The sequence below is a fragment of the Protopterus annectens genome, chromosome 10.part0 (genome assembly GCF_019279795.1).
Source record: "Protopterus annectens isolate FY-2018-M chromosome 10.part0, PAN1.0, whole genome shotgun sequence".
NCBI classification, from domain to species: domain Eukaryota; kingdom Metazoa; phylum Chordata; order Ceratodontiformes; family Protopteridae; genus Protopterus; species Protopterus annectens.
This window is the reverse complement of record NC_056744.1, coordinates 643,735,958-643,763,163: the sequence shown is the minus strand read 5'-3', so window position 1 is coordinate 643,763,163 and position 27,206 is coordinate 643,735,958.

Here is a 27,206-nt window from a genome sequence, read left to right as displayed (position 1 = left end):
TGTGCTTGCACATTTGGTGTAATATATGATTCCTGGTTAATAGTGGGGTAAGTAAAGTCACCTGTGAATTGCCTCTAGGCAATTGTAATCCAGCCAGCCTGCTGGCAGACAGGAGTGTGTTAATTAACTGATTGCTGGTAGGTATTTAAGGAGCTATAAGTGTGATTGTTGAACTGTTTATTTGCCATTAAATACTAAGCACCACTGCCCCTTCTGGTATAAAATGGAATCTATCCCTTGTATAGAATGGAGCTGGTTTCTCTGTCAGATCTTCCCTCAAACTTCTACCAGTCATAAGTGCTTCTCCCTTGTCTACTGCCTGTGCCAGTCTCTTTCCTCTGTGTGCTGACTGCTGGTACAGATAATACTTTTGAGAATACTACCTCTAACCCCCTCTATTGGCATCTCCACTGATAGGTCAGTAATGCCTACATGCTCTACAACACAAATCCAGCTTCCCACTTGATGATCTCTCTAGTCACAACTTCTCAATCATTTTTAGCAAACCTCAACTTTCTGTTTGCAAGTGTTTATATAACTATCCCAAACTTTTTCACTTAAATTTATCACACATGAGATACAAAAAAAAAAATACCATAACATACTTTAATTCCATGTTTTAGTTAACTTACATTAAATCATTGCTGCAGTGTCTTATTTCACATTCTTGATACTCCCATGATGGATGTCTTGCCTTTCTGTGGGTCAAAAATGTATATTCAATCATTCCTCCCCATACTTCTCTGGGCTTGAGAGGCATACATTCTCATTTACTTCACTGTTCCCTCCTCCATATTGTTCCCAGTTCTCCCATTAGTTTTTATGTCTTTGTTTATTAGCCCCTCCTGCTATTATTTCTTCTTGACTTGCCATTTCCTTATTTGATCCATTAGATCTTTCCTTCCTGGAGAATCCTTCTTCTTCAATTTCCTTGTAATAGCTGTCTGTCCTGCTAGAAGGACCACATCCAATAAGTTCTTGTCATGTCTGCTCAATCCATCAGTTTGTGGTACCCCCAAAAAATATGTTTGCGGCATTAATTCTCCCCTTCCCGGCCATAACTGGCTATACAGCTCTTTTAAATTAGTCCTCAGCTCCACTAATTTAGAACATGCCAAAATGTATGCATCCAATCACCTATTTCTCCTGCAGTGCATCTCTAACATTCTTCCCACTGATCTGGTTACATTTTTGTCAATCTAGCCAAAGAGTGAATATGTGTGTAAACATTTCCTAGCAACTATCTGAAGCCTCCAAACCTTTACTGCTTTTAAATTCCTCTACATCTCTGTCCATTGTGTGTCTATTGCCTGACAGTCTAGAATTCTATCTCATACTTTCTCCAGCTTAATTTTAGCATTAATTTCTATTTCCTGAATTACTTTGTATAATGTGTATATCAAGCCTTTATTTTTTTAGCTCTATTGTATGTGCCACCATAAGCATTTCCACCATCTAGGCAGCTACAGAACTGTCCTCATTTCCTTATTAATTGCAATGTATATCCACCTCAAACCTCTGTATTTTGTATAATCTCTCTCTTTCCCATTAATTCTCCTTTAACATTTCTCCCAAGATATAAATGTCTGTGCCTCCTCCATCTCCTACTGTCATAATTTTCTCTACCCACCTCTTTAAGTTTACATCAGCTCCAGTCATAATGATTCTTATCTTAATTGGAGCATACCGATTTCTCACTTGTTCCATTCTCCCCTTTTCAGTTAACCTGCAATTTCTTTCCAAAGGCTTTGCTCTTTTTCTTCAACTTTTAAGTATAGCTAAGTCCCAGGTTCATAGCTGGCCTTCCCATCTCTATCCACCTTACTTGGTCACTACCCAATGCCAGGTCACAAACAACTTTAATTGACATGCTCTCCAATAGGTTGGCGTAATGGTTAAGACACTTACCTTAGAAACACAAGGTGCAGGGTTGATTCTTACATGGGGTAATTGGCTAGGCTTAAAATGGTCCCCGAGGACAGTTAGCCTAGTACTAATCTATGATATGTCCTTAGGTCTGATATTGTCAGTCTTCCCCATTATTTTGGCAGTAATAATCACTATCAGGAAACTCTAGTTTTCTCCTGTCCCCGTGTAAAATTCTTTACCAAGTTCTTTATATCTCTGAACAAACTGTTCCCCAGTTCAAATGGTACTGCTTAAAAATGTATAATGTTATGGGGATAACCATTTCTATTGCCTTCATCTTTTCATCTAAATTCATATAAATTATTTTCCACTTTTTCAACCACCTTAAACCATTTTCCTGTAATTGTGCATAAGATTTCTTTATTGTGTCTTCCAGGTTCCTTACTAATTTTATTCTTAATATTTTATTCAGACTTGTTTCCACACATTTATTTATTGCTTTTCCAATCCCCTGGAAGGTTGATAATTGGCAGGTATTGCCTGTGTTTTTTCTAGATTAATCTTGTATCCAGATAGCTCCCGGAATCTCGGTATTATGCCAAATAATGTTGTTATTTGAGGCTCTGGCTATGTCAATCATATCAATAGATCATCATAGACCTCCAGGATAACCTCTTAATGCCCTTATTTCTGAAGGCCTGATTTTTAATGGCAATGGTTCTAGATAAAGAGAAAGTAACAAGGGAGACAAAAAGCACATTTGCCTTGATCCTCTTCTAACTTGTAACATTGATGTCAACTCAGAATTCAACTGCATGCAGATATATGCCCCCCCATAAATGTTTATCAACAGATTTATGAAACTCTCAGGAAAATTCATCAAGTTTAGCACTTTAAATAATAAACCCATCTTACTTTATCGAATGCTTTTTCTGCATCCAGGCTGAGCACCAGCAAAGGTCTTCCGTCCCTGTTTGTCTACTAAGTAACTACTATAGATTTCAGTATGTTGTCAAAACTCTCAATCTTATAAACTCACATTGAACCTTATCTGACAGTTTTGGGATTTCTTCCATCAGCCTGGATACTAGAACTGCCTTCAATATATTGTAGATTTGATTAAGGACTGATACTGGGTTATGAAAGGTAAGCAATTAAGAGTCTTTCCCTGATTTAATAATGGCAGAGACCACAACCCCCTTCCATAAGAATGGGACCACCTATGTAGTTAATGCCATATTTAATACTTCCATTAACTTCTTTGTCCCTTCACCGCCCATTCTATGCAGTTCCAGTGGGATCCTGCTCAGCTCTGGGGACTTCCAACCTGACATAACATTGAATTGAATTTCTACTTCCTCCATCTTGATGGGTCTCATTTGTCTGCACTGGGGTCAGCCATGGGAGATCTCCAGTTCTCAAGAACACCAGTATAGATTCTTCCTGTAGTTTGTTCTTTGAGGTCTTTTTATATAAATCATCAAAACAATTTCCAAGAAGTTCTAACACTTTACTGGGATCCTCCTATACCTTACCTGCTGTACAGTCCCTCAGCTCTCCAACCCATCTACCAATTTTAGCCTATATATTTTTTTTCTTTCTTAGGAAATTCTTAAATTCTTCTGTACTGCTTTTAGTCTAAAGTGTTTTCTGTGCCCCAAATTAACTCTGTCTTTCATTCTGCTCCTACTATGTTCCACCATTCCTTCAGTGCTCAATTCTCATATTTTTTCACTCGTTTAACTGTATCATCCATTCTTCCTTATTTTTCTCCCGCAGCATTACTATACATTTCTGGCTTCCTAGATGTCACTCGTTTGTCTCTAATACAAATAATAAGAAGGCCTGGGGTTTCAATCAGATGCTTTGATACATACAAACACATCAAGATGGATAGCAGCATCTTTAAATACGAGCGAATTAGTTAACAAACAGGGCTTACAAACATACATGTTTATGTCTCAACAGCTAACTACAAAATGGCAGTCAGGTTTGCACGTGCTCAGTATTTAAACACTTGTGCAAGCCCTTGGATAGCTTCTTAAGGGCATATACACACATATTGATCTACATCCTCCCTCTTAAAAAGATTGCCCTTTATTCAAAACAATATCAGAGTTACGCATGCATTACTATTTACATCAGAAACACAACACAATGTTCATGTCCAAGTTGCTTCATATCTGCTACAGGGTTTAGCGATTCGACCATATCTTGTAAAATAACAGTTGGGACTAGATTTAGCAACAGGGACAGTCTGCTGTGTACAACTCGTATCAGGAACTTCTGGATTCATCATAGGAACAGGAATGTCCTCTGGAACTTCCTCTGGAATTGGAACACTGGACAACGCACTCAGAGATAAAGAGTCTTTTATTACTGGATATTTGCTGTGGTATAGGCTTGAACACTGGTCTCAAATGCTTCCGATTCCTCCTAAAGATTGCTCCTTGTGATTCCACAATGTATGATCTCAGCTCTGGGCCAATATTCTTCACAAATTTGATCATAACCACTGGATGTTTGCATCCTTACCACTTCTCCCTCTCATACTGGATTGAGTGGTTTACTGGTCTTATCATAGTAGGCCTTCTGGGATAGGTGCTTCTTCAACAGATGGCTTTCACTGATCTGCTGCTCTTGAGACATGTAACCAACACTTGACTACTGATTGGGAATGTGGTTCTGTTTTTTCTTGACAGATGTTGAGCAGGTGAACCAAGGCGTTTATCACAAGGAATATTTCTAAGATTCAAGAGATTCAGAAAAACATCACTATTGTCTCGTTTAGACTTCTCAAGTAACTGCTTTGCACTTTGCATTGTGCGTTCTGCCAAATCATTTTACTGTGGGTACTCTGGACTACTTGTGACATGAGTAAAGTCTCATTCTTCAGCAAATCGTTTGAACTGTTGGCTTGTAAACTGCGTGCTTTTGTCAGAAATAATTTTGTGTGGACTACCATGTACTGCAAAATGATGCGTCATCTTAGTAATGACAGTACTAGATGCTAGGTTAGGTGTCAATCTCGAACCAAGTGGAGTAAGAGTCTACTAACACCAAATAATGATGACCATTCCACTCAGATATCAGTGGCTACTGTCGACCAAGGTAGTTCCAGAATCTGGTTATGCTGAAGTGGTTCTTTCTGTTGATGTGGTTTGTACTATTACATACTGAACAAGAAGAAAATGCTCTCTCAATGTCTTGTGACATAGAAGGCCAAAATACTAGTTTTCTCACCCTTGTTTTGGTAGATTTGGTTCCTGGGTGACCACAATGTAAGCTAGTACTGTACTGAGGTTGCAAGGACTTTGGAGCAATCACTTTCAGACCTTTCATTATGATACGTTTGTCAGACAAAATCTCATCTCTGTATGGAAAATAAGGTTGTACTTCTTGAGGTAAACTAGAGTGTTTTAATGGGCATCCTTGATTGATAAAGTGGTTGAGCCACTGTAAAACTGGATCTGTGGCTGTATGTTCTCTCAGCTCATCAAGATGTGTTGAAGAAAGAATTTTCACTTCAATAACTTCAGAATCATCAATCGATTGAGAACCTTGATTGTAATTCTGTTCAGTGGTATTTCTGGGTGATCTGGATAATGTGTCAGCAAGATAAAGAACTTTGCCTTTCTTATAGACAAGATTGAAATTGTACTTCTGCAGTCAGCATCATACATTGCAATCTGGCTGGAGCTGAATGCATTGGCTTTTTCAGAATTGTGACTAATGGCTGGTGGTCTGTTTCAAGCATAATCATGGAACTTTGAACATGCAAACACAATTGCCAAAAGCTCTATCTCAATCTGGGCATACTGCTGTTCAGTTTGAGTAAGAGTTCTCGATGCATAGGCAACAGGTTGATCCTCTTGTGATGACTGCACCAGGACCAAATTTTGAAGCATTACAGGAAAGTGTAACTAGTTTGTGAACATCATAGTATTAATGGTGGACTAGCAATTCTCTGTTTCAGGACATCAAATGCTCTTTGGTGTTGCTCTAACCAAGGCTAGGATACAACTTTATGTGGCAGCTCTCTGAGTCTTGCTGAAAGTTGGCTCAAGTCTGGAATTAACTTGGCTAGGTAGTTGACTATGCCAAGAAAACATAGCAGGGCTTGAACATTGTCTGGAGCTGGCATCTTGAGAATGGTTGTTTGTTTTGAAGGATCTGCCTGTTATAGTAAATGAATGACCAACATATGGAACTTCTTGTAGCCTGAATTTGCAATTGTGTGGCTTGAGCATAAGATTCACTTGATGTGCCCATTCTAGAACTTTCCTGACATTTCAGTCATGTTCAGCTTCATCATGACATCCTACCAGTATGTCTACTATGATAGTACAAGGATACCCAGAAACAATTTGTTTCATTGCCCATTGAAAGACTTCACTTGCAGAATTTATCCCAAATGGAAGTCTCAAATATCTGTACCTGTCAAACAGAGTACTGAAAGTAGTGAGCCTTGAGGATTTTTTGTCAAGCTGAATTTGCCAAAAATGAACTCTTTGCATCTAAGACAGAAATAGTGGCATCTGGCATCAAGGCTGCAACTTCTTTGACTTTGCGCATTGGATGATGAGGTCTCTTAGTGCTTTTTTCAAATCTCATGGATCAATACATATTCTGATGTCATCTGAGCTTTTCTTATGAGCTACTACCATGGAGTATACACATTCAGCTGGAGTTTCCACTGGACATATTACACCTTGTCGCACCATTTTGTCTAACTCGGCTTTGACTCTGTCCTGCATGGCTATTGGTACTTTACATGTTGGCCTGATAACTGGATTGACCTCTGGGTCTAACTGCATGGAGTACACAACTGGAAGTTTGCCTAGTTTGTTCCGGAAAAGATTAGCATAGGTAGAAAAAAATGTGCTGGGCAAAATTAGAGTAGTGGTCTTTCAAGATAATATGGTGGACATCCTTATTAAATGAAAGCAGTCCCATTTTCAAACAGTTTCTGAGCCCTAATAATGACTGTGGACGTGCCTGTTGACCACATAAAATAACAAGTTGTAGCTTCTACCACTCTGCTGGAAGCAACAGGAAAGCACTATGTTAAGTTGCCAGATGATTTATATAGACAGACTCCAAGTTCAGTATTACAGATTTTAATCCAGCCATTCGAAACTACAACAGGAACAGAAAACATCAGTCCAGCACCAACAGAAACATCTAGTCCTTATCACATCCACTAACTCTGTCTCCCTCCTTCTGTCTTCCTCTATCTCCAACTAGTGGCACAAGGTCAGAACACAGCATATTACCCTCTTAATTAAGAACAGCACTACACTTACAATATGTAAATTAAACATCACTAACATTATAATGAACACTGAATTACATCAACATTTATATTTATATTTATGTAACACAGTCTTCAAGTCAACGAGATCTTCTCACATGAGCTGGAGGAATGTGAAGAGATTCAGGCATTGGTGTCACTGTAGATTGAAGTGGGAATTCCACTACAGCATCCCTTGAAACATCACTTGTCTCAGGTGCATTTGACTTAGATAAATGGGAACAATACATTTTTTTCCATCTGCCAACAAGTAAGTACATGCACCAATTTCCTTTTGAATTTCCACAGGTTGTGAAAATCTTGGATGTGTTTTTGGAACATGTAGTGGATTCTGAATACATACCTTGTCCCCCTTTTGAAGCTGAGGAAGCCATGCTCCATGTCTAGTATCAGAATACTGTTTCATTTTCTCTTGAAGAGAGGAGACCCTTTTATCAACAGTATCAGCATTAACCAGGCAGGAAACAGGAGGAGGAAGAACACTGAGGCATGTTCACAAGAAGCAATTCAAAAGGGGAGACTCCTGTAGTAGCATGTGGTGTTGCACAATATACCTGAAGGAATTCTGAGACAACCGATTTCCAGTGTTTCACTTGTAAGATAGCAGATTGTATGCAACCTTTGACAACAAAATCTTTCAATGGCACCATTTGCAGCTGGGTGGTATACTGAAGTATGAATGTGTTGTAGATCTCTTTCTGCCAGAAATGCTGCCAAATCTGCAGAGGTAAATTGACATCCATTATCTGATACAATGATATGCAGATGTCCAAAATCGGCTAAAACTGAAATGAGGAAGTCTATAACATTCTGAATAGTGATAGAGGCAATGAAGGCAACTTCTGCACACTTGCTGTGGTAATCAATGAGGGTTAGGGCATAACAACAATTCCAGATAGCTGTCTAAAATGGACCCACTATATCTATGGCCAGTTTTTGCCAAGGTTCGGATGGAAATGGAACAGGTTGTAAAGGTGCTGCTGAAGGGTTGGCAGCCTTATCAGAAGATTGGCAGAGTTGATAATTTTTAACTTGAGTTGCAACCATATCATCTATACCTGGCCACCAGTATAGCTCACTCAACCGATGTTTGCTTCTCACCACAGCTTGGTGGCCTTCATGTGTAAGCATCACTAAAGTGTGTTGCAGAGAAACAGTAGCAATGAGATGTGTGCCACGGAACACAAACTCATCTTGTGCACCGAGTTCATCTTGTAATCAGAAATATGAACGCATGTTTGTATCCACTACATTAAGAGAAAAGGCCAATGATTAGTAAGCTGGGTTTGCAGAGCAGATAACTCACTGCAGGAGGCAGAGGCAAATTCACCAGGTGACAGGGCAATTAAAGCAACAGACAACATCACCACAAACTCAGGTACAGGTTCAGTAATGGCTTCAGCACTAACAGGCAGGGCAAGCAGACAGACAATCAGCAATGTAATTCTGTGACCCAGGACAATAAGCAACAGTACAATTGAAAGACAGCAGTCATGCTGCCCAATGTGCAATCCACATGCCTGCCCGATCAGACCCTTTTTTAGTACAGTAGCATGGTCAACGCTTGGTGATCAGTGCGGAGAGTAAATTTATGACCCCACAAGTAAGTTCTCCATTTTTCAATAGCCCACACACATCCAAGAGCCTCTTTTTCAATTGTAGAATATTTACTTTCAGCAGCAGTAAGAGTCCTAGACGCAAAGGCAACAGTCTGTTCTGTATGGTCCAGGTGATCTTGAGCAAGGGCAGCTCCAAGCCCATAATCGGACACATCAGTAGAAACTACAGTAGGCAAATCAGGGTCAAATAAAGGCAAGGCTGTACTGTCAATCAGCCACTGTTTCACTGACATAAAACTGTATTGAGCTTCTTCAGACAATGACAGTGGCATATCTTGGTGAACACAGGCATGTAGGGGTTCTACAATGGTGGCAAAGTGTGGAATAAACTTATTATACCAAGATGCAAGTCCAAGGAAGGAACGCAACTTGGAACATCGTGGGGGCTGGAGCATGGAGAAGAGCCTCAAGATGCTCCTGATCAGGCTGTAAACCTTTTGCTGTAACAGTATGGCCCAGAAAACACAAACTGGCCTGATTGAAGTGACATTTAGATTAATTTATCTGGAATCCTGTATCTTTTATGTGTTTAAGAATGGCTTGAAGTGTCCGATCATGGTCAGCCTGTGTGCATCACCACAAAATTATATCATCTAAGTAATTTGTAACATTTGGCAACCCCTGCAAAACTGTAGCAAGTAACTTTTGAAAAGCAGATGCTAACCCATATGGAACCCAGTAAAGCTGGAACAAGTCGTTATGAGTGTGCAGTAACTGAGACCTGGTTCAAGGCTCCAGAGAGCACCCCTGCAATACCAGGCTACAACTCTTACCACACTTTTCGGCCACCAAACCAGGACCGAAACACTAAAGGTGGAGGAGTGTCAATATTCACCAAGGATATTCACACCACCAGGCTAGTTGGCCAACACAATGTGTCTGAAATTCTCCAAGTGCAACTAACACTAGGTAAGACTGCAATCCAAATTGTAGCTTGCTACAGATCCCCCACCATACCCCAAGATTCTCACTACACCTTTCTAAACATACTGGAAAATATTAAGATAGAACCAAACACCCTAATACTGGGTGATTTTAACTACCCTGCCATTAACTGGGAAAACTACTCATGTCCCAACACCTTTGCTTAGCGGTTCTTGGAATTCATAAATTCCAATGCCCTGGATCAACTAATCCATAGTCCCACCAGGGGCACCAATATCCTAGACCTGGTCATTACCAACATGGGAAATCAATGCTCCATACCTATGGTCACCCCTCGTTAGTCAGGTCTGACCATAAGCTAATCACCCTTAACATCCACATCCCACCCCACCCCCAGTAAAGAAACCACCATAAAAACTTCTCCAAAGCCAACTTCATGCTACTCAAGTCAGAAGTGACAAACTTCATAACACCCATGCAGACGGAACTGAAAGTTCAACTGCTGAATCCTACACTAAGGCACTGTACGAGCACATCCACTCATGCATGAATCGTGCCATCCCAAATAGAACCAAAATGCTCTCATCCAAAAAAAGGAAGCCAATCTGGTGGTCCCCTGCCATAAACAAACTTTACAACAAAAGGAAGAAACTTTTGCAGAAAAGAGGAAAATCCCAGGATGCAAAAAACTCCCTTACTAGCCTCAGTAAGAAACTGAGATGCCTCATAAAATTCTCCAAAGCTAGTTACGAAAATAAAATTGCCAAAGATTCCAAAGACAACCACAAAGCATTCTATAACTATGTCAAGAATCTAAATGGCAATGCTCAGATCTGCTCTGAGCTAAAACAGAATGGCATTAAATATACTGATCCAAAGGATATTGCCAATATCCTGGCAGATCGATTCAGTGCCAACTTCACCCCTGTCACCCCTAAATGGCCCATCTCAATACCGGAAGATTGCCAAATTCCAGTAATAACGGCCACACAGGTACAAAACGCACTCTCTAAAGCCAAGAATACAGCATCCATGGGACCAGATGACATCCCGGGCTGTGTACTACATGAACTACAATATGAACTGGCACCTCACCTAAGTGTCATGTTTAATCATAGCTTCACCTCAGGTTTCGTGCCCACTGAGTGGCGCAGAGCTACAGTTATCCCAATCCACAAGGGGGGATCCACCTTGGATCCCGGAAACTACCGTCCCATCAGTCTGACAAGCCTTATCTGCAAGGCCATGGAGCGTATTATCATGGATCTTATAAACAAAGACATTGGCAACCTTCAAACACTGGACCCCACCCAGTTTGGGTTTGTGAAGGGCCGATCTTGTCTCCTGAACCTGATTGACTTCTTTGAATCAGTCTCCAGAGCCATGGACAAGGGTAAGGTGGTCCACACAGCCTATCTAGACCTTGCCAAGGCCTTTGACACCATCCCCCACTCTGGAATCATAGATAAACTTACTAAGTTGGGCATTAATCCCTATGTCACCCAATGGGTTGCTAAATGGCTTACTGATAGAACTCATACTGTAAAAGTAGCCGACTCCAAATCCAGCTCCAGACAAGTGACAAGTGGAGTACCTCAGGGTTCAGTCCTGGGGCCGCTCTTGTTTGGTATCTACTTCTCTGAAGTATAGGTCAACACTAAGGGACTCTGGCTAACAAAGTTTGCAGATGACTGCAAACTGGGAGCCATTATTGAATCCCCAAATGATGTGGATACTCTACAAAAGGGCCTTACAGAAACAGATGCTTGGTGCCAGAGCCATGGGCTCAAGCTCAATGCCAAGAAATGTATTGTTATCCCCTTTGGGAAAAAACATGTATCCATGAATTACCATATAGGTGGCAGTACACTAAACACAGAAAGTGTGATAAGAGACTTAGGGACACAGGTGGACAGTGGTCTCACCTTCGATAACCACATCGCCACAACAGTCAGGAAAATCCTTCTATGTGGCACACCTCATCACGAAGGGCTTTTCATCCAGAAAGAAGGAGGTCATTGTCCCACTGTACTCATCCCTCATTAGACCCATTATAGAATACAACGCCCCATTTGGTATGTACCTCTCAAGACATCTGCAACAACTGGAAAGGCCTCAGAAATACCTCACTAAAAGAATCACAGGCCTAAAGCAGATGCCCTACACTGACCGCCTTAAAAAACTCCAGCTATACTCTGTCGCATATCGTCTACTCAGAGGCGATCTCTGCTTAACATACAAGGCCATGTCAAACCCAGAGCTGTTGGACATGCTACACTTAAAGAAATCCCAATCCCTCAGAGCTACACGCTCCAGGGATCTAAACCTTGTCATCACAATAAACAAAACATGCTGGAGGGATAGGTTCCTGACCCAGAGACTCCCCAGACTCTGGAATAGATTGCCCATACACGTCAAGCAGAGTGCCTCTTTGGACCTCTTCAAGAGGAACCTTGACAATTGGATGGGAGAAAGGAAATTCACCCCAGGGATCACGTCAGTTGCCCTGCTAGACAGGGGTCCAGGAAAGTAAATAATGTGGGAAGAAATAGCCAGGGAATTGTTATGGCTAGGCTTGTATAGGCCCTAGGGCTGATAGCCTAGTACCAACCTATGAACCTATGAATAAAGGCAGTCAATTCACAGATGTTTTTATGAAGCAAAATCTGAAAGTATGAACATTTTAAATCAATGGTAGAGAACACTGTTGCTCCTTTTAGCAAGGACAGCATTTCATCAATGTGAGGAAGAGGAAAACTGTCTGTAATGATAGCCTTATTAGGTTCTCCAAAATCAATGCATAGGTGAATACCACCAGTCCTTTTTTGAACCACCACAATGGGCGAGACCCAGGGACAAGACAACTGAGCTCTGCACTTACATCCTGCCAAACTGACAGAGGTAAGCGACATAATCTTTGTCGTACTGGAGTAACAGAGTCTAATACTTTAACTTTGTGTATGAAGCCTTTTGCACAGCCCAAGGTCAGAGGAGGTAATGGACCTGTAGAAAGACACATGACAGGAACCAAGTTCATGGTAGTATGACAGTACTGCCATTAAAGCACAAATGTAGACCCTTTCTTAAATCCATGCCCAACAAAGCAGTTCCAGACTCCACAATGAAAACAGATGTAGGCATGTAACATCATTTTTGGACACAATAACTGGTAAGCAGCCAAGTACCGGAAGCAGAGCACGGGAATATGTCACTAACTTAACTGAAGGTGGCAATAAATGCTCCCCTTGAAAGTGTGCATCATATATACATTTAAGCAAAATGGATACGGATGAGACAGAATCTACAATTAGATCCACAAGTGCAGTAGCAGCTGAAGTTTTCATTGTGACACTGCAACAGATTCTCTCAGATGATGCATGGTCACTTAAGTAAAGGATCTGAAGCTCAGGTATGGCAACTTCCTGCACAGGCTATGTATACAAAGAAAGGCAAACATGTGCAAAATGACCAGTCTTTTGGCTGTTGTTACACTTAATAGAAGCAACAGGACAGTGTTTATCCTTGGTGAGATGCTTATCAGATCCATAATGATAGCAAGCACAAAAAGAGGTTGCAGAAGCCGTAGCAGCTGTAGGCTGTGAAATAGGTGGGAGCTTGTTAGAAGGCCTGTGGGGGTGGTGAACAGCAGCAGCAGACACAGGTTGGGTATGTAAAGTCTGTACCGGGACTGGTCTATCACCCAAAATAAACTTTGCCTGCTCACCTGTGGCTTCAGTTTGCATAGCAATTGTAATAGCTTTATCCAAAGTGAAGTCGGGTTCTAAAAGCAGTCATTCATGTATATGATGACTAGACATGTGTTCCACTAACTGATCACGTAACATTTCATCCAGTTTACTATCAAACTCACAATTAACTGCTAAGTCTCGTAATGGGGCCATATACTGATGAATAGTTTCATGAGCAGTCTGAGCATGTTTTCTAAAAGCATGCTGCTCAACAACAACATTTCTTCATGGAGCAAAATGAGCTTGTAAAGCCCTAATGGCATCCTCCATTAACATACCTTGGTTTGGAAGTGTGTAAAACAATTTCTGACCTTCTGTTCCCAGACAATGAAGAAGTGCCTTTTTACATGTTATCAGCCATTCATCTCCTGATGCACCAACAACCAGCATGTAGTTATTAAACATTATCAGCCACATATCAAATGGTATAGCAAGTTCACCCAGGTATAGTATAAATAGTGGAGGAAAAGCAATAGCAGCAACAGACGTTGTAAACAAGCAGAAACAAGTAAGTACCTCGTCACCAAATTGTTAAGTTGCCAGATGATTAATACAGACAGACTCCAAGCTCAGTATTAAAGATTTGAATCCAGCCATTTGAACCTACAACAGGAACAGAAAACATCAGTCCAACACCAACAGGAACATCCACTCCTTCCATGTTCACTAATTCGTCTCCCTCTATCTCCACCTAGTGGCACAAGGTCAGAACACAACATAGTACTGAGCCATTGGTTTGAATTTATTCACCTCCATAAGCAACAAGTTTTGCACACCTTGCCAAATCAAGCCTTTCACCTTTACACACTCTGGCAAGTGTTTCTGCAGACACAACATTGCACTTACAACCTGTGTCAACTTTGAGTTCAGTGAGTTTGCCATTTATCCAGACATTACAAAATACTTCATTCTTTGCCCTTAAATCTACTGCATTGACTGTTTCATGAAATCAGACTAACACAACATCAACATAACAAGTGGGTGGCAATCCTACTCCATAGCTTTTTAATTGATCAACTCATTTCTTAAAATGCTCCATTTTAATAAAAGAATGTGGGCCTTTTGATTTACAAAATCTTTTGAAATGTTTCCATTTATTACATTTGTGGCATTTCGTTGACCAAAAGCTAAACATTTTTTTCAGTTTAGGTTCATGATTACCACAATTACAACAGTTGACAATCAAACTGGGTGGGGGCCCATGCTTTGAGTTTGCTGACTCACTCTTATGCTTCACTGAGACTTTGCAAAGTCTGGAATGTGCTAGAAAGTTCTGGGGTTTACCAGTGAGTGCTGCAGGAGTTATAGCTGCCATGTGCTTGGACCTGTTTCTTTCAACCATGTGCTGCATACTATCAACATGAGCTTTATTGCTGTGCCTTTGAGAGCTGCTCTCATTTGTAAGCATATTTGTGTGCTTTTCTGTGAGCTTGTATATCTGACAAATCACGATGGCCTTATTCAAACTTAAATCACCGGCACGAAGCAAAATCTTTCTCACAGCATCATCTTTTATACCACACACGTCTGTCCTTTATCAACTCATCCCTTAAGTCACCAAATCTGCATGTTTTAGCCTTATTTCTCAGGTCAGTTATATATGCTGCAAAAGTTTCACCAGGCTTTTGATCCCTTGTGTAAAATAAGTGCCTTTCCATTGTAACATTCATCTGGGGGTTAGACATTTCTCTAAATTTGCATTTTAAGCACTCTGTGTCCTCTCTTGACTCAGCCGGTACAACAATATAATGGTTTCCCCATCTGCTGTATAGACAGCATGTGCATACACAAATGAATGTTCTCTTTCAGTGGCTTAATTAAAGGACAACTATGGGAAAACATTTTAAAAATATATATTTTATAACTTTTTCTTAAGTTTGGCTCATTGCAAACCTGTATGTACCAGATAGAAGTAGTCACTAGTCATTTTATTCAGTTTGCACCCCAGACTGACCTCCTGGGGGCAGACATCCTGATGAGTTTGTTTCCTTATAAAGAAAAATCTTCCCTGTGATACACTGTGAGTCCACTGTTTCTGAGATTACAGTGCCCATAGCTGGGTTGTGATATGGTAGTTCCATTGACTTAGAATGGAAGAACACAGAACAGCAGCTAACTTTGAGAGGCCTCAGTGAAGGTATTATTTACTGTCATGCAGTGCTTCTTGCTGAGAAAAAAAACTTTTTTTAGGCATTCGACTTTGATCTGCTTCTGCTCCTTCTTAAGTTGCTCCTCTCATATTCCCACCCTCAGCCAGCAATAATTTCACATTTCCTGCCCTGCTAGGTTTAGCTAATTTGAATGACAATCACATCAAACAGAGTTGCTTTCAGTCAGCCTGGTGTGCCTCTAAAACTGTTCCCTTACCTCTCTCCTTACTGCTTTCATCTGAATAGCATTTTCACAGTAAGTCAAGGTGCAAATATGCTGTTAGTAATCATTAATGTAAAGGTGTCTTTAAGTATTGCATTAAACATGCCTGTGACATATACAGATAACAGTTAATCTCAGCCACTGACAGGTTTAGCTATGACAGCCAAAGCATACCCTGATCATTATGAATATTCTTATTTGTCTTACAGAGATTTCCAGTATTCTGTATTTTTATCCCTTAGGCATGTCACTGATGTGTCCTTCTACTTGTGCACATATGCATTTCGGGTATGATATTTTATAAGCAAGTGAATTATTCTTTACTTCATGCTATGCACTGCCTACTCTCACTGTTCCGAACATTGTGCATACTGTTCTTGCTCACTCTCAAAATTGTTTCTTTTCCAGGCTGCCACAACATGTCGTTCTATTCATCAATATACAGAATGTAACATTTCCCCAAGAAGCTAGATAAAACAGACTTCCTCTAACAGTATGTTTTACACAACAGTCATTTTTGTGTAATCATGACTGTTGCAATTCAATCATTTGAATTTAGGTCTTACAGCAGGGATCAAGCATGAGAGGCCCCTTTTCCCCAGGAACATCAACAAAGCAAATGAGCTGCAAAGAACATTTTCTAGGATTATACACAAACTCCAACTCAACTCAAGACTTGGCTTAATTGTTTGGAAGTGGGTGTGCTGTTTTAGGAAAAGGTATGTGCCATTTTCTACAGAATGGAACTTACACTTATGAGGGAAGGTTGGGCAAAAGCTGTATGTACATTTTGTGCAATTCACTTGCCAAAGCAGTCAGGATTGTAGGAGTTGTCTACTAGAAGAACTAATGGGACTTGTTTAGACTACAAACTTGGATATTTCAGGACTCTGCAGGTCACCTGGGCAGGATCTTGCTGAGCTGATACATGTAGGTTGGTTATGTGAAGGTCGTTTGAAGAAAATAGCTGTGTAGACAAAGGCAGATGATTATATTAAACAGGTGGACTTTACAGCTACCAAGCCCTGTGTTGAGACACAGCATGTCCCCCTATCAGCAACCCTGTAAGGCTAATGAAATCCAACTGAACAGAAGGGAAACCTAACCTAGTAGCCCCACAGGAACTATCTAGACTCTCTGCATTTAGCCTCATAGTGTAGGTGATATCCTACAGTATCTTTAGGATTTAACTATAAACTTGTGAGTGCGTTAATTTAAAATTACTAGTGAGTGCATTAAATTTAAATTAAATTGTAAGGGCCAGCACACCCACGGACCTACCCCTCTGACCATCTGTTTACTATCTTACCCCCCTCCTATCCTAGTGGAGTTAGTGTTTTCCCTACATTTACCACTAGAGGGCACCAGACCTCAAGCCATGAAAAACTGTCTCTTACTGGAAGTAGGAATCCACTAGCTCTGCAGACCAGCCATACTCTACTATCACCGCTTGTACTTTTTACTCAAGTAATTACCCCCACACCCCATGAAAAGTTGAAAAGGGAATTATCCTGGATAAATCTGAGAGTTTTAGAAACTAGACAGCTTTTTTTGTCAATTACTACTACAGCTACTGGCCCCCTTAATTAACTCTCTGTTTAAACCTCTTTTCCTGCCATAGCACTATTTATAAATATATTTCTCTGTTATAGAACCCTTTACACTTACCTTTCTCCCCTACACAGCTATACCTTTGTTCACCATCTTTCTGACAAGTAGCAACAGGAAATGTCTCTTAACTTTTCTAAGCCTGTAGAACACAGTCTCTCTGCATAACTGATTGCCTCTCAGCCTCTCTCAGCTCTCACCCGCTCCGTTCGCCCTATGGGCTCACTCTGCTCCCATACCCTACCCCCAATTCTCACCCACCCCCAGAGGTCCTACACTTATACTTCCCAAACCACACCTTCTCTCTCTTCCAACCTATCCCATACTTCTCCTCATCCCATACACTTTAGCCACACGCCACCTTCTAACTACCACTCACAATAAGCCACTCCCTAGAGTACCTTTCCATATCCTCCTACTCTTAACTAATAGGTTCATAGGTTCATACTAGGCTATCTGCCCTGGGGTAATTATAAGCCTAGCCCAATTCTGTATGGCTTATGCCACCCCTTGATTTGAGTATACTGTGCCCTTTTTAAGGTTTAGTTTACTGTGCCTCTGTCTAATAGTGACACGGGAGTAATCCCTGGGACAAACCTACGATCCCCCATCCACCTATCAAGATTCTTCTTGAAGAGATTCAGTGAGGTGCTCTGCCTCACATGAACTGGAATTCTATTCCAGAGCAAAGGGAGCCTCTGGGTTATGAACCTGTCCCTCCAGCAAGTTCTATTTATTTCTGTGCTGAGGTTCAAGTCCCTCGAGCGTGTGGCTCTAAGGAATTTAGATTTACTGAGGTGGAGCATGTCCATTAATTCTGGATTTGACATAGCTTTGTATGTCAGGCATAGATCGCCTCGAAGTAGGCTGTATGCAACTGAGTAGAGCTGGAGCTTTTTTAACCGAGCAGCATATGGCATCTGTTTGAGACCCTTGATCCTCTTGGTGAGATACTTCAATTCCCTTATTCTTTTATCTTCTTTTCCTCTACTTTTCAATCCATAACTCCTCACTCCTCTTATTTATAATCTCAATAAGATGCCTCTGGCTAATCTAACCAAGCTAACACTTGCAGTTATGCTTTCAACTACCCTCACCTCGACCTACCTTCTTACCCACTTTGAAAAACTACACTATTACCATCTTAGCCACTCCCTAAAACAAACAGCAATTCACACACATATACCCTCTAATAGTCATACTAACATAACTTCCATTCCCCGCTACCTACTGCCTAAATACCATAGACTCTCCCACATTAAACACAATATACCCACAATAAAGAAAGTGAAAATTCAAACTAACCTTGGGTATAATTATAACATATATATATATATATTTATAACAAAACTAAATAATCCCTCCTTAAAAGACGGTGACATCCATCCCAACCCAGGCCCTACCAAGCCCACTATCCAAACAACCCACCCCAAACTCAATAACTCTCTCCTAATAGGACATCTAAATATCCAAAGCATTAATAATAAAGTAGCCCACCTCCATGGCCTCCTAGATATTCACTCCTTTGATATCCTCTGCCTCACTGAAACTTGATTGAAACCAGAAACTAAAGACAATGAAATCATTCCCCAAGGCTATAACATAGTGAGACAAGACCGAACAAAATGCAAAGGGGGTGGAGTAGCAGTTCTATTTAAAGATGGGCTTCATATCTCCACCCTACCATATAATCCAACCCAGGATAGTAATGCAGAAGTCCTCATCACCAAAATTCAAATCTACGCAAACAAATCTTTATACATTATCTGTATTTACTTACCACCTGGAAATATCACTACAATAGAGGCTATACTAAGCTGGGTGTCTTCTACTTACCCCCAAGAAACAATAATACTAGGCGACTTTAATATTGACTGGAAAGGTGTTAGTGCTGAAAATCCTACCTCTCATATTAACTTCCATGGCTTTAGCCAAATCATAACCTCTACAACCAGAATTAACAAACCAAATAAAAAAGAAAGCACCTTAGACTGGATACTCATAAATAAACAGAAACAATCTTATAAGGTAGGAATGCTGCCAGACGATGTAAGTGATAATTTTTTGACCTACATCATAAGAGAAAAGAAGGATCTTCATAACCTCCCCACCTTTAGGATAGTACGCTCTACCAAACACTTTAACTCAGAATTATTTCAAACTGAACTTAGTGCCTGTGACTGGAACCCTTTAAAAACCCTTCCACTTGAAGAGGCTGTAAAGTATTTTAACTCTAAATTCTTATCTATCCTGGATAGGCATGCACCTAAATGGTCCATCAGAATGAAGGCAAACCCAGCCTCATAGCTTTCTAAAGAAACCAGACATCAAATCTTGCTTAGGAACAAAGCTTGGGCTAAGTGGAGAGCTAACAGAAATATCTCTGATCAACTAAATTTTAGGCAGCTGAGAAATAGTACAAAAAAGGCAATACTTACAGATAAAAAGAACTACTACTGTAAACTGCAGCAAACTCACCAAAATAATCCTCAGAAGTTCTGGTCTAGTATCAATAAACTCCTTTCCCCAGGACACTCTCGAACACCCACACCACTCGATGCAGATTCAAATACCCCCCCATCAAACTGCCAATACCTTTAATTCTTTCTTCACTGACACCATACAATCTCTAGCTAGTCAACTTATCCCAGATAACTCAAGCCTTCCCACCACCACACCAGGCTCTCTACCTACATTCAAACTACAACCCATCTCTACTACTCTCATCTATAAATTTATTCAAAAACTCAAGCCATGTACTCCTTCTGCTGACCAACTACTGTCGCAATATCTCCAAAAAGCAGCCAAAGTAATTGCCTACCCTATATCCATCCTTATAAATAGGACAATCAAAGAGGGAACCATTCCAGATATTTGGAAAATCTCCCACATTATCCCCCTATATAAAGATGGGAACTCAAATGACAACTCTAACTATCGGCCAATAGCTCGCTTATCACCTATAGCAAAAAGTATGGAAAAATGCATTCACCAACAACTTTTACATCATCTATCTCAACATAACATAATAGCAAACTGCCAACATGGCTTTAGGCCATCACATAGTACCACTACTGCCCTTTTATCCTTTACAGATACCATCAATATAAACCTTGATAAAAACATCCTCTCATCTGCACTCTTTATTGACCTCTCAAAAGCTTTCAACATGGTAAACCACACCCTCTTAATCAATATTCTTGAATCCCTTTCCTTTGACTCTCAGGCTGTTAAATGGTTCAGATCCTACCTCAGCAACAGGCAACAGGCAGTTCTCTGGGAAAATCAAATTTCATTCTTTCTGCCAGTCACCATCGGAGTCTCACAGGGCTTTATTCTTGGACCACTTCTTTTCTCTTTATCAATGACCTCCATGTAGTGATTCCTCAAGCCACCTGCATTCAGTATGCAGATGATTCTATGCTAATATGCGCAGCATACTCTCCATCAGAACTATATTCTCTTACTCAAAATGTTTTTAACACTGTAGAAACATGGTTTACAAAACGCTGCCTCCTTCTTAATGCCAAAAAAACAAACTCCTTCTCTTTACCCCTACTACCAAGTCCTCCCCCATACATTTCTCATTCTCTTCATATAATGGCACTATTATATTCCCTGACTCTACCACTAAACTGTTAGGAATAACCATTGACAATAACCTTACATTTGATTACCATATAAATAACACCATTAAAACAGTCAACAGAAAAATAGGCTGCTTATATAGAATAAAACCTTTCCTAACCCCAGCAGCCAGAACCAAGATTGCTCACTCCCATCTAATCTCTACTCTTCTGTACGCCTCACCTATTTATAGCAACCTAAAGAAAAATAACCTTAACAAATTAGCAACTTCCTACAATAACATCACCAGAGTTGCCACTGGCAATCCCGTTAGAACCCACCACTGTCTGAATCTTTGGCAACTAGACTGACTTGAATTCCAAAACCATCTGATAATCTCCCAACTCACGATTGCCCACAAGATATTCTACCAACTCAGCACCACTCCTATACTCTCCAATCTCTTAATCCTCTATAAAAATCTGAATTACCTACGTTTTTCTAGCAAACTCCTCGCTAGTATAACCAAGTCTAACATCATAGCTGGTGACTCTCTCTTTACTAACGCAGCAGGAAAAAACTGAAACCTGCTACCCAATGAACTAACACTAATCGCATCCTTGCCTCTCTTTAAACAAAAACTCAAAAAACACCTCAAAAAGCATTGGTTATGCCCTTGTAGTAACCCTGACTAACCACCCTCTTCCACCACTGTTTCTTCCTCTTCCAAACAAACTTCCAAACATTTTAATGCTTATTCATGTACGCAAGGCTGGTACTGTTTAAACTCTAATCAACATACTGCTGAAATCTTTCTACTTGATGTGAAAAATTCCATAAAAATCTTACTGTGCTACATTTTTATTGTTGCTTTTCTAAGTGTAAATATTTTTACTGTTGTTTTTTTCAAGTGTAAATATCTTTAGTATGTAATAATTACTTGTTCTATTTTTTATTAATCCTTTAATTTACCTTGTAACAATATTTTAAATTTTTCTATCTTGTTGGAGCTTTTCTCCCTGGGCCTCTACTGAAAATGGAAATATATCCAGCTAGACTAGCCCGGTTAACAAATGTAAAATAAATGAATAAATAAATAAATAAATGTCTCACAGGCATGGTCTAAGTCTTTTAAAACAAAAAAAAGGATGCAATGGGCAAACTTTGGGTTACAAATAGCTGAGGTGAAAAATCAAAGTATATTCAAGCCAGGAAATGTACAAGAGCCCATGGCCACAATAATGCATAACAACAAAAATAAGAAATTCTCTAAAATTAGAATCCAGAGTAATTATGTTAACACACATTTCAGCTATCTTAGCATCTACAAGTGCATAACCTGTGAAGCCTGACGAATAACAGAGTCTGGCTTTCAGTACAGGAAGGGCCAAGCTGAGATGACAGGTATCATGCTAAGGAGATGAATTCTTTATGCAGACATCACGACTCCTCAGTGAACAACTCCAATTGACTGTTCAGCAACAGCAGATTAAGAAGGTGTGATGTATATGCATGGGACCCCTAAGTCACAGACGGTGGCTTAGCATATTCTCAGGAATTCCAACAATAGCATCAGATGAGGTAAGAGCTGAATCATTTAGTAAACCAGTTTTTAAACCAAAGCAAAATAACACATTAATTACATAGTTCTTGTGTCACAAAGCAGTTACATCTAAGCATAAACAGGCCACCAGAAAGTAGCTCAAATCAAATGGACAGCCATATTTGTGAAATCACTATGCCACTACACCATCTGACTTCAAAATACCGGTCTCCTTACAGGTGTACCAAACTGTTTATGAAAGTCATATAACATACGGCAAGTGGCCATCTTGGATTGCAGGCATTTTCGGTGACACTGACTATTCACACCATACTGTGGCAATTTTACATGACTGAGAAAAATACTAAAGTGCAGTCATCCTAACTCCCCTTATGTCAGCATCAGGCCACATAACAGTATCTCTCTGTCTTCCGGGTACACTTTACAGCACATTGTAAAGTGCCAGGCATGCACACTTAGTGCAAAATTCTTCTTTGAGACAATGAATACATAGACCTAACATTTTCCAGATAAGGTGTGTATAAGACTTGAAACCCAATGCTGTGTATTCGGGCATACTGACCACCTGTAATGCATAACTAACAACATATGACGCAACCCCTTTCTTCTGCAATACCACTGTAGATTCTATGAATTCATGTGCAACAACCTAGCAGCAGATTCTCTAATCACTAGTACCACAAAGATAAAGAGCAAAATCCACAAAAACGACAAAACAAACCAGTGAAGCCAAATATTTTATTTTCACAGAGAAATTCTCAAGTCTCTGTAGTGCCTCGGCTTAATAGCCTTCCAGGAGATACTAATTTAGTTCAACATTCACCCACATTAAATAGCAGCATCAATTAAGCTAGTACATCATTAAACAATAATGCTATAAAACAATAAAAACACTTTATAAAAGATGTTTCCAATTACACTCTTGGTTCAAACCATAAGGAACTAGAGTGTTATATTTTAAAATAAAAATAGCTTCCTTGTGGAACAATCTATTTTTAATACTATCATTAGTAATGGGAACATGTATATATTCCAAAATACAGCCCTTCAAGCAGTTATAATTGCCTCCATGTGTTGAGTTATAGCGACAAGCAATAGGACTCTCAAATGTATTATTTTTAATATCATGAATATGCTCCTGCAACCTAATCTTAAAGGACCTCTTAGTTTCACCTATATAGAAAAGGTTGCAGGAGCATTTCAAGGCAGACTACACCCATTGTGTAGCATGAATATTCAGCCACTGGATAGAATCTTACACCATTAATTTTTTCAAAAGACCTAACTACATGGGGGTAAATAGAACAATTGCCACATGCAAAAGTGTCTATTCTCACAATAGCTTGACATATATTTTCCTTTGGCATATTAAAAGTCCCATGTACTAACGTGTCCCTTATGTTTCAACCTCTCTTAAAGGAAATTAAAAGTTGTTTATATAAGTTTGGCACCTTATATTTCCCTTCTACCAGGAAAGGCCAAAACTGTCTAATACTTTGTATTATTTCATACGATAATACATTAAAGGAGGTGACAAAATACACCTTCCTCCTATTGTCATTACTGCAATCATAAACTCTATCATAATTTCATAATTTACAACTTGCGTTTTGTTTTCTTGTTGTTTGGTCCCACATAATTTATTCAGGGCTCCTTCAATGACATTCATACTATAACCTCTTTGTTTAAACATAACACAACTATTAATAATCTCCCTCTCTAGGTCATTCGACTCGTTGCATAACCTACTCACACTTTAAAGCTCCCCATATGGGATAGACTTCAGTATATACTCAGGATGGCAACTTTTTCCATCTAAAAACTGACCCTCATCCTCAAATTTCCCTACGAATGCAGGTTTTAATGCATCCATTCTCTTGACCCTGTAGAATTAAGTCCAAAAATACAACCTTATCTTCACTCTGTACACCTTCAAAATGGAGGCCAAGTGGGCAGATCTACAAATTCCTGCACTTTAGACTTGCCTCCTTTACATAGAAAAATAAGATTTATAAATCTGTAATACAGAAAAACATGTTCTTTAAAAAAATCTAACTTATACAAAAATGTAACTTCCGAAAAAAACATAACCAAATTTGCGTACATGGGAGCAAAGGGAGCTCCCATGGCAGTACCCTGTATTTGTTGATAAATAATTTTATTAAACTCAAAAAAATTATTCATTAAACTGAAATGAACTAATTCTATTATATAAGAAGAAAGTGAACTGTCACCAAGAAAAAATGCTAGGGCTTGCAAGCCTATTGAATGTTTAATGTTTGTGTATAAACTTTTAACATCTAAGGTGATGAAGAAAAAATCCTCATTCCATCTAATTGCTTTTATTTTATCCAAAAAATCAAATGAATCTTTGATATAGGAGTCTAAAGACAACACAAATTTAGTTTGGTACAAAAGTAACATCACAGCTATATTATGTAGGCAATAATTAGTTGCTGACACTATTGGACAATTTTACACGACTGAGAAAAATACTAAAGTGCTGTCATTCTAACTCCCCTTATGTCAGCATCAGGCCACATAATAGTATCTCTCTGTCTTCCGGGTACACTTTACAGCACAATGTAAAGTGCCAGGCATACAAACTTAGTGCAAAATTCTTCTTCCAGACAATGAATATATAGACATACACACCTTATCCGGAAAATGTTAGAAGACTTGAAACCCAATGCTGTGTATTCAGGCCTACTGACCACCTGTAATGCATAACTAACAACATATGACGCAACCCTAGGAAACCCCTTTCTTCTGCAATACTACTGTAGATTCCATGAATTCATGTGCAACAACCTAGCAGCAGAGTCTCTGATCACTAGTAATCATTTCTCCCTAACAGTTCTTGAACAATTTATGACCTTTGGTCATGTGTACAGTACTAAGAAACAACAGATGAAAAAACAATGCAGAAAAATGACTCAGCCAGTAAATCCAAGAGCAGAATTTTGACTCAGCCAGTAAATACAAAAGCAGAATTTCCAGTGTCTTCTCCCTCAGTATATATTTTCAAAAAAAATTATTCCTTTTAAGATATCACCATGCATCCTTGCTTCTTTTGTTGCAACAAAGATATGTGTAAAACATGAAATGTTCTACTTAATGTTATTTTTCACCCACTACCAAAAGCATAAATTATACTGAATGTTTATTGTACTCCACAAAACATGTATGTGCTCACTATTGTCTCTGTGCCTGCCATACAAATCAGCAACCACTGGTTACTAAGCTACTGGCTGGCCGGTCTGTAGTTACCCATCCTGGGTTATCTTTGGTAGCTGTGTTGAGCAACTGCTGCATGTAAAATCCATAAACCTGCCAAACATGAACTATGAATTGCTAGCCCAGTGTAGGTTCACTGACAGGATGCAGCTTGGACATGAATGACATGATGCTAAGGTGGAGGATGGACATCCAATGTTTCCAGAAGACAAGTTGGAAGGGCAGTGCAGGCAAGGCACTTGGCTTGGGATCCATAGTGTACTACTCTGGGGAGAACAGGCTAGAAATGCTCTGTGAAATGTGGTGAGAGAAAGGCTTCAGAAGGCAGTGAGGGATCAAGTCAGAATTAGTGACAGAGTCATGTCCATCAGACTCCAGTGTAATGATAGGCTGACATTATGAATACTGCACTATGCCCCACCGCACTATCACCACTGCCTGGCTCCCCATGGTTGGGTCATCATGACTTGATAGTAGCCAACACATGGTTCAGTAAGACACAGTCACAAGTCCACATACATGAGTGGCCAATATCCAACTCAGATATACTTCCTCTAGTGAGAAAAGGGTACTGCAGTATAACCACAGATTCCACAGTCATCCTCTGTGGACCATTTGTCCCACAGCATAAACCAGTGGTTGACAAAATCAGCTGCAAGCAGTGTGCAAAGATGACTCTAAGGTCAAAACAGACCAGGGTGAAGACCAGGGAGTTGACTCAAGATAAAATATGACAGTTAAATGAATCAGTCAGGCCTCCAGCACCCCAAGAAGAGCTGGGAAAATGTCTACTTGAAGAATGGCAGCACCTTAAAATTGCATGTGTGAGGACTACAGAAATGAGTTGTGGCCTGGCCATGTATGCCCATAAAGTAGTAAAGGAAAGCATGTGTATTAATGCAGCAATCCTGAATCTACGCAAAAGAAATACAGAGTCCAGGCAAACATGGGAGATTGGAATGACCACCCAGGGTAGGATGGAATAGAGGTTGACTAACAATGAAGGTAAGAAAGGAGTTGCATTAGCACAGAACAGGGCATTGGAGGCACTAGACCTGCAAATGCAATCAGACTCAGTAGGTGCCACAAAGAAACATCAGATTGCAAGGCCAATACATCCAGACAAAGAAGACTGACAGACACACTTGATGAAGGGTGCCTGCAACAGCAAGCTCTCCTGTCCACAAGACATCAAAGGAAGATGGAGGGAATATTTACAGCAGCTTACCAATCACGATAACCACCACAGATGCTGTGCTGCCTCAGAAACAGGATACAACAAGAGAAGAATAGGATACCACCCTATGAGATGTAAGACTTTCACTAAGGAAATTCAAGTCATGTACAGCTGCAGGCTGAGTAAATGTCACAGTGGATATGATAAACATGCTTACTGAAATAGGAGAGAATTGTATCCAGAA